The sequence below is a fragment of the Neodiprion virginianus genome, chromosome 3, assembly GCF_021901495.1.
Source record: "Neodiprion virginianus isolate iyNeoVirg1 chromosome 3, iyNeoVirg1.1, whole genome shotgun sequence".
Classification (NCBI taxonomy): Eukaryota; Metazoa; Arthropoda; class Insecta; order Hymenoptera; family Diprionidae; genus Neodiprion; species Neodiprion virginianus.
The window spans coordinates 23,693,668-23,707,706 of NC_060879.1; the positions used below are offsets into that span (position 1 = coordinate 23,693,668).

The 14,039-nt window shown below is 39.7% G+C and overlaps 1 protein-coding gene across 2 annotated transcripts in view; it reads left to right on the top strand.

Moving 5' to 3' along the window:
* Positions 1 to 4,086: 4,086 nt before the first annotated feature.
* Positions 4,087 to 14,039, top strand: part of LOC124300339 (uncharacterized) — a 53,692-nt gene continuing 43,739 nt past the window's right edge. The window contains exon 1 of one of the 2 annotated variants that reach the window (XM_046754306.1): positions 4,087 to 4,189. The gene's annotated coding sequence lies outside the window, so the exon portion shown is untranslated. Of the gene's footprint in view, positions 4,190 to 8,765; positions 9,391 to 14,039 lie in introns of those variants that run through there. The other variant, XM_046754305.1, reaches the window with a different exon arrangement.

Consider the following 14,039-nt stretch of genomic DNA (forward strand, 5'->3'; position numbering starts at 1 on the left):
CTCGAATCCTTGTACGACGCATCGATTTCGTTCAATAATTTCAGTCAGATTTCCACAGGGAACCATTTAATAATATTTAACCAGCTGAGCTCTGTTACGTTGTTAGTATTTTCCAAAGAAGTGAGAGGATTGACAGAACTTTCTACAATCACCACGTTCAATGTCCAGGCATCATATCGTGTTCACCTGTTTTAAACTTGACTTCGGCAAAGTTTTTTACGTCACATTGAGAGTTAAACTAGTCAAAACCATTCGATTTGTAAGGTTATGTATGGGACAAGCTTAACGAATCTCAGTGTCCAAGATCCTTTTTTCACGTATTTTCTTTTCCTATATATTCAACCGTCTCTTTTATATTATTTTATTACTTCCTGTTTCTTTTTTGACTCCACACAGTAACCGTAGAGTGTCGAATGCGTAGTTGGACAGCTCTGGACTCCATTGCCGCTTAAATAAAAATTACCGCACTTGTCCAACAAAAAAGCGTGTTACAGTTTCTTATCCATTCCTGTTGAATGTCTCGAGACATATTCACAGTATTCGCGTATTTACAGCGACGATGCGAAGAGAGTAAAACCCGTCTGAATTTTTCCGCCGGGATGAAACTTTCTTTTTCGAGTTCTTACAGCCTCTCCGCGAAGCAGCGTCATTGATCGACACGACGCGCGTGTCCACCTGAGCTTTACCTTTCCAAGGAAGGTAAGCTTCGCGAGCTGATTGCCACACAAGGGACCTGGGCGATGATTGCCCGCTGCCCACGCTTCTGTCGATCGAGGAGTTGGGTCGATCGAAAAAGTCCTGGTGGCTGCTGTCATTGCGGTCTCTCAAGGCCATTTCCTTGTCTTCGAGCGTCCAATCAAGCACCCGTTGATAAGATCACCGATTAAAGTACTCTCATTGTTGCCATTTCCACTCGCGTGGTCGGCTCGTCAACGATTGTTATTAATACACTCCCACGTGATGAGATATACCCGGGATACACAGGCGAATGGCCACTGTGTCATCGAGGTGGAGACTGTTGGCTTTGGAACCCGCAGACCTTTTTTAAATCGCACTGGGATTTAATTGGGATCGCGGAATCATCAGAAGCAATTAATGAACTCCGTTAATGACCACTCTCCGTAACGCGGAAGTCGGATAAATCATTTATTCATTATATCTGTTCCGTGTCGCTCCATGCGGTATTGCTCCCGCTTCACCTTGCACGTAACACGATCATGCGTTCAAGTTTAGAAACGTGCGGTATGCCAGCCGACGTGTGTATCAGTTCCATGGATGGGTGAGCTGTGCGAGTCTTTCAATGCTATCTCGAAATTCTTTTTTCTACGAGAAATCTGGAAACGTGTGTAACGAATTACTTCCTTCACAACTCGAATGCCGAATAGGAAAAATGAGAACGATTTCCAAAAGATGTCGAGATCTTCGTACAACGCGCACTTTGACGCATACTAATCGGCGGCGAACGACTGACAGCGGCTATACAAAATCGTAATTTGAAAAATGCAGCATATTCCTTCACTGGAGCGTGCGAACAATTTAGAGGTTCGTCTCACATCGAGGTCGAACAGTGTGGTTAGGGTAGATTTTACCGGTTATGGTCACTTTAGCGCTAGTTGTGGTCATATTCATTAAGTGTGATCTGCAGCTACGGTTGCAAATGGTACAGAAACGCTTCGAGATCTAGGTAAATGCTAATTTTCAAACAACATGGTGCACCAAGTATCAAAAGTAAAAACTTGCTCAGATTCAGGCTTTCAGTCACGAATCGAGCGATCGGAAAGATCTAAAAGTGAAATTAGTACAGTGACCACCATAGGTTTATCTTCCCTCGTCGTCGGCCGGGTCTTTTGATTCTCTCGGATGATTTGATCTTCGGCCCAGGAAGACGCGAGCGCATGATCGCACGAATTCTTGAGTCCAGATTCTGGATGCTGATGAACCTGCACCGCGAACCGTTCGACGCAGAGATTCCGCGTTCACGGTTGATTATGGTAAATATTGAAATGCTACGCGTAGCGTGAATCGCATACCCGGGGGCTTTTGCTTCAGCACATGCACAACGTACAGCCTCATACATACTACATACGTTTCTAGTTGCCCGCTAAGACTCGCCGGGATCACGGTACGGTTATACATACTTAAATGCATACGTATATTCGTACGAACGGCATACGCTTATCTCAAAGCATTCGCATTCATGGCTACGATGCACTGCCAGATTGCGGAATTTTTTTTTCAAATAAACATTACAACTTAATTAAGTTTCACTTAGGCAGCTGGCATTCACTTTAACCTCTGACTAGTTGCGTGCAAATTAAGCTTCTAACGCTCGGATGCGGTACTTTTTAAAAATCGCTAATCATTCCATGAGTTCGTCTGATGGCTCATGCATCTTTCGTCACGTATGTGAACTTATGATCGTTTGGAATAGACTATTTTGTAGCGATTGGATGTCACGTAGCGTTTATTCTCGATAAAATCCCGCTTTTGGTATACTGTAGGGGGAATAAATTCACGCAATGTTGCTTTATGGTGAGGTAATATTTGGCAAAATCCATCTTTCACCGTATCTATGCAAAAGAAATTATTCTTGAAATATAATAAAAAACCACCTACATATCAAGGTTCTAAGGTAGGTTTGCTCGATCGATCAAAACTTCAGCCAAACGATCCTGTACCGGATATGTCACTGAATTTCACGATGCTACTCGCAACATTATGCCTTAAGCCTTACACTTCTGCCTACTAAATACAATGAATAAAAGTAAGAAGCAGGAGTCTGTGTACGGTTTTCTCGCACCAAGTATCGCGAAGCACGCTCGCGATCGTCATAAAGCACTTTTTGCTGCGCAATTAGCTGTAAAACAGAACGCTATTATAATACCTCTCAACACATTACAGGGTGGCTATTATGCCAGGAACGTACATAAAACTTAACCAAGTACAACACCGTACGTAGTTTTGTCCACCATATGTCGTAGCCGACGACAGGTGCCGCGCCACTTCGATATATGTACATATATATGAGCAAGACTTAAGTTGGCGCAAGGTGATGCGAGTTCTGCACTCATATGCATTGTACATTTGTTTGGAAGCAGCGTTGCTTACCTTTTCCATGACGTTTTTTCGCTGTCGACGGTCGGATGAATGAAAAAATTACGAATTGACGTTTCGATGATAATGAGTGGGGGGGGGGCTCAGAAATTGAAATGCATAGAAAACGGCAATGGTGTCGAAGAATTATACACTGTGTACATTTGTGATCTGGAGACGTAAGTCAAGGCGAAAGCCGAGTGGTCGTTAAGTTTGTTGGAAGAAGCGGGGTTGAAGTTCTGAAAACGCCTAATTCCCAATTATTTTGCGGCGAAACTTGAAGTAAAGAAGTCAAACTTTCACGATACAATCGAGTTTCGAATGGTTGGAAATCCGACGGCTCAAAGTTCCGAAATGCAAGCTTTCAAAAATTCAAATTACGATAAAGCAGAATTTCGAAAAATAAAATGTCGATAGAGTATAATTCCGAAAGTTAAATTATGCTCATAAGTCATTATTTATACCCAATGAGTGGGTATAAAAGGTCAGAAAACCCAATTTCATTCATTCATTCACTCGTCAAGCCCTCGACACCAAAAAACTCCGTTTATACTTTTAACATGATCAAGAAAAATCCTCTTCAGATTGTTCATTTTTTTTCTTACCTACACAAAATAAAATTGTTTCACCTAACCAGCAAAAAATCAATTTTTGGTAACGATATATATTTAATTTCTTTACATTTTAGGTAAACTGCAACTTTTCATTGGGCATATTCGGAATTCTGGCCATTCTTATTTTCGGTTTTTCTGATTTCCTACCCCCACCCCTGCATCCATGCCGTTATAGCGTGCGGGTTGCACCCCCCCCCCTTTCCACCCTCAACACAACACCTCTACAAATCGCTCGACCGATCGATAATTCGATATATGTCAACTAGGAAGGAGAAGATGGACTACCGCCCGTCTTGCCTGTTGACCCGTATCACGTGACCCGCCTGGACCAATTAGCGATCGTGCTGGATAAGGAGAGAATCACGTGACCGCAGCACGTCGAAAATCGGTCGGGATTGCGATGAGCATCGCTCGACTCGTCACACTTTACGATCTTTTCCTATTCTGTTCTATACCTGGTTGCTACTTCATCTTCTATTCACGTAAGTGAGGTTTTCCTTGTTATTTTGCGAAGCCACGAAGTTACTTGCGTCGTATCTTGTTTACATTCTTTTCTCTATTTTCTCTCGTTTACTCTGCGCGAGTCACGTGGTCTCGGTATCTAATAACGCAAGTAACCTCGCGACTGGTTAGCGCTTGTTTATTGTTAGTTACTTAATTTGTAGCGACTACTGTATGTTTCTGTGATTTTTCTTGAAGTTAATTGACCAATTGACCGATATCGCTGAACAGCAGCGTGTTACTATTTCTTGCTTACGTTTGATCGGAATATCATTCGTTACCTTGCTGTGCCTGAATTTGATAATTTGTCGCTTCTCTCTAGTGATTGGTAAATCGGTTAGATTATAAATTTTCTCGGCTACCTTTTCTCTCCGATTACCTTTTATCTATCTCTTTATCTTGCATCTATCTTTTCTAATTTCATTATACCCTGCCTTCTCACCTAATCTCTCTGGAATAATATCGCTGCTCGGTATAACGTCGCGGCGTCGTTCTTTAACTTTGGAGTATTTCGCCGTACCGAATAACACCTTTATTATTACCTTTCTTTTTTTCTCCCTATACCGCTGTAAACTGTCAAGTCGCTCGTCGTTAGGGTACCGAAATTTCCGTCCTTGACCTATCTTTTAAAATACCGTATCTGAGGAAGTTTTGCACGCGTCGCAATGTTTAGAAGGGAGCAAAAAATAATGTCGCCTCCCAGCAAAACACCCTACCCTGTGTGCATATGTAGGTATGCTATATTTGCGGGGTCACGGCGTAACTTTACGTAATCACCTGAATTGGAGTGAAAAATTTGAAACCGGTATATGTATACTTACACACACACACACACACACACACACGTATATAGATATATTTATGTATATATCCGCGCCAAAGGAAAAGACTTATCGTGTATCGGCTTCTAAAAAATTCCACGACCGGGAATTGAAAGCTACTTCAATTTCAAGATCGCGGGGAGTGATTGTCCGGCTCGGGTTTCACAGCCCTAAAGTAATACCAGCGAGTAAAGTCGTTACTCTCAAGTAATGCCCGGTCGGATATTTGTGCCGTCATCGGCTTTTAGAGAACGATAAGTTCCGATATTATATGCAGATCTGCCTTCTACAGCGACCCGATTGAAGACAATACAGGGCTTTCCGTTTTTACAAGCTATTTTACTGCTTTGTCGGAGACTTCGGCAGGTATATTGAGAATAAGAACGATTCTTCTTGTCTCGGAAAAAAATATCGAGATTTTCGTGAATTGAGAGGATCGCCAAGAAAATACAGATTTAGTCGTTATTGTTTTGCGAAAAAATTATTTGGTCACTGATCTCAACTGTGTTCTTGGTCTTTTCGAGTATCAGGAAAAAAGCTTGTACTCTGTTGAAAATTTCCCATACAATTACGCGCAATTTTGTGCGTCATGAGCTGATATGTAATTTTTTTTACAAACTTGATCCCGTACATGTTTCTGTAAAATTTATATCGATTGGTGTAGGATCTTTGAAAATTTGATTGTATCGAGTATCTGCGATAGTGTAGTATATTTTTTGTATGGAATACGAAAATTCGAGTAACGGATAATAAAATTTTGACAGTTTGAGAAGAGATATAAAATTTCCAATGTTCATAATAATTTACAATGACTGGTGTGTTTGATGTTATTGTAATATTTTACAGTTCATTTTGCTCATTGATCTGATTCTCAAAAATTCTCTGAAATACATGAAAAAAAGTCTTGAATCACAGCATAATTATAACCCGCAAATTCAATTGTTGACAAGCATTTGTTGTACCGTACCTAATTGTATAAATTTATTTTCTAAAAATCTAAAAAAATTTAAAAATATTCGGATTTGGCTACAAATTGGTAGGCGTAGGTTTTTGAGTCAATGATAAGGAACTCAAGGTCAGATTTCCAAAATTTGCAACGGTGGATCCATTATAGTGATTTAAATTAAAAACAACCGTCATATTTTCATATAATATGGTATCCGAGGGCTTTAAAAGCTTTAATCACGAATCCGAATTTCCACTTCGAAATTCGAATTAGATATTATTCTTTTTTCCCACTATGGCCTTGGAACGTGCAGCGTGTGAGAACGGTAAATTCAAGGGCTTGGCTGATGGTCATTTCTCTTTACCTAACTTACGATTTGTTCTCCGTGAGTCCCATTCGTCCGAAAACAAGGGGACTGCAGCTAGACGCGCCTGCACGTTTAATCCTGTAATAACAGAGCTACGTACCAGAGGTCTGCAGGTATTCTCTAATTAACGGTGGTCGATCCGTCCCCATAATTCCTGACAATTAATGGAGAAATGTAAGAACGGAATAATAATGTCAGTGATCGGGGGTAAGGCTGGGTACATTGTTGTATCGTCTCGTTGATTACACCTCTACTCGCCGAGTGCAGATTATCCCGCAGGCACGAGCCTGGACTATGTTGAAATGTGTCATTATATCTGAGCTTTGCATTTCGACGCGGTGTGTCAGGTCAGGGACCGACACGCTTCGCTTCGTTTCGGTATCCGACAGCTGGTGGAGCTCGGATGCAGAAGGCGCAAAAGGATGCGGTCGCTCCAATCGACTTATCTGATAATCCGTCACGGATTTCAGTCCTCCGGTACTTACGCCACATCTCGGACACAGAGAGACTTTGTTTGAAACTCACCTTGCGAATTTGGCGGTACAAATTCTTCAAAACCCTGCCGAGTTCTTTGGACAAAAAATCATGTACTCTCAGAGATCGTCCATCTGTTTTAATCGCGACGATCGAATGTTAAACGGTGACCAAATGCGGCCGACGAGTTTTACTGAACAAAACTTATACACCAAGGATTTACGGAACTTCGAATAGTTTCAAAACTTACCGATAGACTTATCATGCGGTTGTTGAAATAATTCAGTACGCAATTTATTGAACGATTTTTCGAGAAATTAACTGAACCTGAATTTTTGTAATTTATAGGCAAGATGATGAGTCGCGTAGACGGTTCGAAGTCTGGCATAATTCCAAAACGGTTCGACAAAAACCTATTGACACGTTAACTTATGTTTATTTTGTAGTTTGTAGGAATTTTAAAGTTTGAATATCTTACAAGGTGTGATATTGTGAGCTTTTGAACTTTTGGTATTCCGGTTGACAAGAGACTCGAATAGCATTTTCTAAAAAATAATGTATGGCCATTCGTTATTTATAGAAAAAATGTCTGACATGTTTTTTTGCACGATGTAATTAATATGTATATTAAATAATAATCGAGACACGGTTGGATCGTTTGTCTCATTTTTCTTAATTGCCGACGACATGCATAGATGATTGGCTACTCCGTCAATTCCTGCATCCAATTAAGCCAGTTTCTTATACCTGCTCCAAAAGAAACACCCGGATCAGCTAATTTTGATTCATTGATCAGTTAGTTGATTGTAACCACGTTTTCTTTTTTTACATTCCGTATCTCCAGTCGTGACTAGATAACATAACCATACGTTTATTTTTTTCATCGCATATTCCGTACCAAAGTTCAGGTTTAACTGATCTACCGAAATAATAATTCTTGCGCCCACAGTTATGTTTATTATCGGTTGACAGAAATTTTGAGTCGGCAGATTTCATATTTTCCTTTCGTTCAAATTAAAATCATAGAAAAATAGTAAGGACTACTATTTTTGGAGTAAATTTGATTACTAACAATTAGTTTCCATTTTAAGTTAAACAGTTCCCAAAACAAAGTTTGCATCGTTTGTTTTGTGCAACTTTTTACATCACGGACTCGCACCTCAATTTTCCTGCCTAAGTACATGTGATGAGATTATCCGGTGAAGCAAGTCACAAATTCAAATGTTGAAAATCACAGTGTCAAAGGATAACTGGAGTTCAATCGAACCGATTAAAATCATGAGCATCATCGTGCAAATATTGACATCCTATTAACTTTTCTCTTATCGAGCACATTCGTTGATTTTCTATTTGTTGACACCTTTTCATCGCGGTAATCAATTATTCCGCACAAACATTTGTTACAAAAGCTAGAATTTTGCTTTTTCGGAGTTTAACTAACGGGTTTACCGCATTGAAAACTGCAGTCGACTAACTTGCAAAATTTTTGATTCAAAAGCTAAGATTCTACTTTTCTCAATATGCATCGGACGCTAAAATTTGCTGCTCCATAGAATAAGTTTTCCCCGCGATGAATTTCCATTGATTTCTTCTGATTTCCTGTGATTCCATCGAACCCGGAAATCACGGATAACGTCGTAAATACATGGAAATGACTCGTCAGGCTGGAAATCCCCTAAAATCGGGGGATAAAAGTCACAGAGAAATCACTCCGAATATCAACGTCATCGAATTGAACTAATCCCCGTGATTTCCTAGTCGCCGTTGATTTAACGCAGTCACGCGTAAGAGTACACGCGTTGAATATGCGTGCAGCACACGTGACTACGAACATCACGCTTCGGCTCGTTGAAACGTGTAGGAGAGTAAGGGAGGGGGGGGGGGGGGTGGGAGGGGGAGTGGAAGTAGTCACGGCGACGCGCGGCTTCTAAGCTCAGTCGCACAATCTCGTCCCGGGCGTCGAGGCGCCCGACGTCGCGGTCCAACACGCGCTTTCCCCGACGAGGAAAACTCACGCTTGACGTGCGCATATCAAGTGCCGCGGTGGTGCTCGAAAGTCCCTCGCTGATGAATTAAATCGCCGAGAATAATTAGCAGCTCGACGTTGATGTGCTCCTAAAATCCGAATTAATTGTAGACGGTTTGACGGGTCGTGCGTGAAATTACTTTACTTCTGATAAAATGAATAGAAAATAAAATAAAATAACGAACGTCGTGGGGAAAATTGTATCACAATTTTCTGTATCAACCGAGGATCTTACGGAGATATTATTATTGAATTGTATTTGTGCAGTTTGATTAATTGGAAATTTTTAATCGGACACGCGTTTAAATAGTCAAGTTAATTGTCGTACCTGCGTTGTTGTTTCTTTTCTTTTCATTTTTTTTTTTTTTGCTTTCTTTCATTTGAGTTCGTTTCATCACGTTCGTACGTTTCGGAGTGGTTGATAAACAAATGTAAAGGTACAAGTGCACGAATGAGGATTCTTGATCGTTAAAACATATAATAATTAGTAATGCGTGCTACGAATGACTGCAATATACACTTTTATCAAGGATGTGAGAGATATCAAGGTAATGGAATGAAAGGAATGAAATTGCGGTGTAAAACCAAAATCGCAAATAAATGCCAATAATGAAATTGTTTTACTTGAACGGTGATGGCACCGGTACCTGGAGCTTCGTAAATGAAGAGAGTGCCGTTCGTGTAACGGATCGAATTGTAAATACTCGCGGAGACTTTTTTAATTGGGGTTTGCCTGGAAACGGTTATACTAATATGGCCAACTTTTCATACGGATAATTGACGCGCAATGCCGATTTATTACGTCAGAAGCGTTCGTGCTCGGGTTGCCTCGACGGCTGACAGCCACAGGCTCGTAAAAATGCAGTTTATGGCTTTCCGTAAACGTCGGTACAAGGAAAACACTATTTACACTCACCGCAGTCTTTCTCCCTGCATCTTTTTCCGTCCATTCTCAACTACGCTCGCCACATTTGTTTTTTAACCGCAAACAGTGCGGATACCGCTCCGCTAATGCGGTAAGAGGAAGTCGTGCGTAATTGTTTCATTGAAGCAATTCGGGCCGATTTCGCGCTTAATCGGCTATTCATTTTTCCGATTTTCCTTCATTGCGGTATTATGCAAATTTTCAGTAACTTGTCGATGGCTGGGAGCGTTTGTACGTGTATTCGTTAATCTTCCCCAGTCGCTGAGGTATTCGCGAAATTGATCGGCGCAACCTTTGTTACATCGGCGTTACGCATTTTCGCAAATTGCGGTTATATCGTCATCCACTTTGCGAAATCGTGGAATCACCTGCCGCTGCCTTGTTGGTCGGACAAGTTCCGAGAACTCGAGTATCTCGGGAAATATTCCTGCAGTCGAACGATCGCTCCGAGCGTAAGATTGCGTAAAAGTCTTCATCTGCGGTCGGTAAAAGTGGTGAAAATTTCGCTGTTCCAACTTCGGATCGTCCTCAGTTTGCCTCGAATTCCTGAGAAACAAATTGTCTGCAATAGAAAGAAATTGACCTACGGTACTTTGATGAAAAAAGCACACGTTGTATACTTTGAAGGTAAACTTTATCGCCGTGAAGAAGTAAAAACTAGGAAAATTACGGTCTCCTTTTAAAATTGACAAAAAAAAAACTTTTCCAAGTACCGTATAAATCACAATTCTGATCGAAATTCACGCGGCGACTGTACATATACACAGCTGTTCTCTTCGGGTGTATCCAGTTTCGAGACGAGTGACAACTCGTAGAACTTGACTCTAAGAATGGCGTTTAATTTCGAAAAAAGAAAAAACAAAAAATGTGTTCAACATTGATGGTTTCTTGAAACGAGATACTAAATAAATGAAACGATCGATGATTACATATTCACCGGCATTAATTATTCATCGCATAACGTGCGTTGTTATTCAAAAGCAAACAAAAAATGTCTTCGTTTTGTGAATGTGAGGTCTATCGAAGCCGGTAAATAAGTATCATGATGACTGCATATAAATGAATGAAAGAGAATGTCGATTACCTCGGCCAATGTGCCTCTCTAGCAAATTACGTTTATAGCTGTTAATTAGTAATATACGAATCTGATCATTAAGTGCTTCGAGGTAGATTAGGAAAGTGATTTGTTGTAAAATTGGATCCAAACACTTTGAATTTCTTTCTAATTTCCATATGTTATGCAATACATGAATTCAGATATTATAAGACTCTGGGTTCGGGATTCCAAAACATTCTGGTGGGAATGTTGATACAATTTCAAGTGTAAAAATGAACAAATTATTGCAACAGCGCGTTCTCGGTGACTTTAATTTATTTACAACAGTGTCTCCTCAAAACGAAAATCGCTTCAAACTTACGGACTCTTACTAAATATGTTAAATTATAAACGAACCGATTTTCCAATTTTCGCAAACCACGTCGGTGATCCTTTTATTCGCGAATGAACTCTCTGAAAATCGTAAGGATACATTTTGCTCTGAAGCTTGTCAGGTGATGAGAAAAAATCGTGAAAAATTTGGAAATCGTCAGAAATTGTTCAAAATTCATTTCAGGCGGTTCTCAAAAAACACACAAGCGATCAAAATTAGCTATGCCTCGTTAAATCGGATGCACGTAGCGACGCAATGGTAAAATTTGAAACTTTTAAAGATACCGATCATCGAGCCATTGCGATTCCAGACTGCAGTTGTAAAAAAATAGGTTCCGTGTCATGAAATTATTATTTAAACTATGATATCGAATTCGATTAAGCTTGGATCTGAGCCTCTTGAACCTTTTTTGTCTTGATATTTTCATTTTTTATACAACAGCGCGACTTGTTTGAGATGATTTCACGGGTAGCGAAGTGCTTGTAGATAAACATCGGGAATTTTGAGTAAACAAAGGCGATACGGGCCGAGTAGCGAGGACTTTGAAAAGCTCCGAAGCGAGCGAGTTTTCTTCTTATCTTCTTATCGTTAGTCCTATTTCTTGTTCGCATTTTGTTTCATTCCGGGAATATTTATATGAGAATGATAATTATTACCTGCGAAGTTGTGTACACTGATACTGTACGTGAACGTTTCTCATCTCTTCTCCGGAGTTTTATTTCACCGGTTGATCGTATAACTCGGGGCGAGTTTTTTGCTCCTTCATGGAAGTTTGAATTATATGTATAAATGGAAAGTGAGTTCTCGGTTCTTTAGGGTACAAATCCCCTCCGGGCAGGACCGAGTGGATGATAAAAAGTGGCCAATGACCAAGGCAGCTGCCGATCTTGCCAGTGAGCTAGATCTTGCCTAGAGGGCACATTTTTCATACCTAACCTCGACCACAATTCAATCTAGACCGTACATTTCCTCCCTCTGTTTTACTTCAAATATCAATTACCATCTTTCTCGTCTTCTAGTGTATTTGTTTTATCTTTATCTTTCTGTTGTAGCAGAGGTTACGTCGGATTGTTTTTTAAATTCTCTGTTTATGATCGAGTACCTTTTTTTCACTTCTCGCCAGTGTTTTTTTTTTATACACACTTTTTGATACAAGGTTACTTATGAAATTTTTCACAATTTAAGGAATTTTGCGAGTCAAGAATCATCACAGATTTATCAAATTCACGAATTCTCAAGCTACGAATATTTCGCTCAATGTAGGTATAAGAAAAAAAAACCGAAATTACAATATAGAGTTCAGATGTCGATTTTTAACTTAAAATTACTTTAGAATGATGAAAAATTTGATAAATTCGATTTCATTCTATGATTGATTATTTTATTGAATAAAAATATTATATAAAGTGTCACTGAGACACTTTTTTTAATCACGTTTACATTTGCAGGATTGCAGGTATTGATTTTTATTAAAAAAAAAAAAAAAATAGCCATAGCAAATTCACTACCGACCATAAAAAATCTGGTCCACTGCATTTGTGGAAGATACTCTTCCCGATAAAATGAGCCATCGTGGAGTAAAATCGAACGAATCTATATTTAAATGGTAATTTCGAACAGCAAATACGTATTTGTATTTTTATTCAGTATAAAAACAGACCCTCCATTAGCCGCATGAATTATAATTTATCTGTATCATTTGTCTACACTTTTTCGTAAAAATACAACACGCGAACTTCATTTTTTCGTTTAAATCAAGTTTTGCAGCCTTGATCTTGACACGTGAATGCAAAGAATGTTTGAATAATTTCTCGTCATTACCACCATAATAAAGTTACGTGATAAAGTTTACGAAGATTCAGAAAAGGACAAGTAATTCATATAACAGTATTACGAATCACTTACGGCTCCTATCGGGATTGAATGAGACGAAATTTTGGGCCGGGGAAAATATCTTATACTTTGAATTTCAATTTTATAAGCTAATCGGCATAAACGTTGACCTTAGCGGAATGCCGGTATTACAAATTCTGTATTAGCAGTGTAGTTTGTCTTGGTATACACGTCATAACCGTACCACAAACTGTCCCATAAAAGTATGACACGACCGAAATGAGGATCACTTGAAATTTTGAAGCATATAATATTGATTCTAGCTTTTTCCATCCTGGTCACGCACGCATTAGCATATGAGAGCGTAAATGTGAGGGATTTTTGGGTAACTATATTATACGTCAGAAGCATGAGAAACTTTTTCTTCTCTTTTTCAAATCTAAAGGCAAACATTGCCTGCACGTGGATTATTGCCGCATATTCCGTAAATATTATAATACCTAAACGCATCGTGTTTGCTTCGCATTGCCCGGCTTGAAACATTTTTTTTTTTTCTTCTTCATTTTCTTCTTCTCGTAATCCAGTATTTGAAATCCGTATACGACATAAAATGTGAATGTGGTTGACGAACGGCGAGGTTTCGGGCTGCTCGTAACTACGAGTCTGACGATGAACGGGACGAATACAAAACAGGGTTATAACTGATTGTGAGGAGCCGGGTTTCCTAAACTCGAAACGAGACAGAAGTTTTCGAGTACCTACGAGGGAAAATAAACGAAGCCGAGTTTCGGAGAGTCTGGCATTGTAACAAAGGCGAATTGTGCTTTTTTATGGACAGCTGTAAGGGGTTCGCTTTTGCCGAGTGAAAAGGAGACCTGAATACTTGAATATATGTATATTGGAATTTCATACTCTCTTCATTCGGCTTCACGGAGAATATAACAAGTTGCTCTGTGGAGTGAAAGCTCGGCCAGATACGCTTGAATTCCGGAGCCCTCTGAACGTCGGA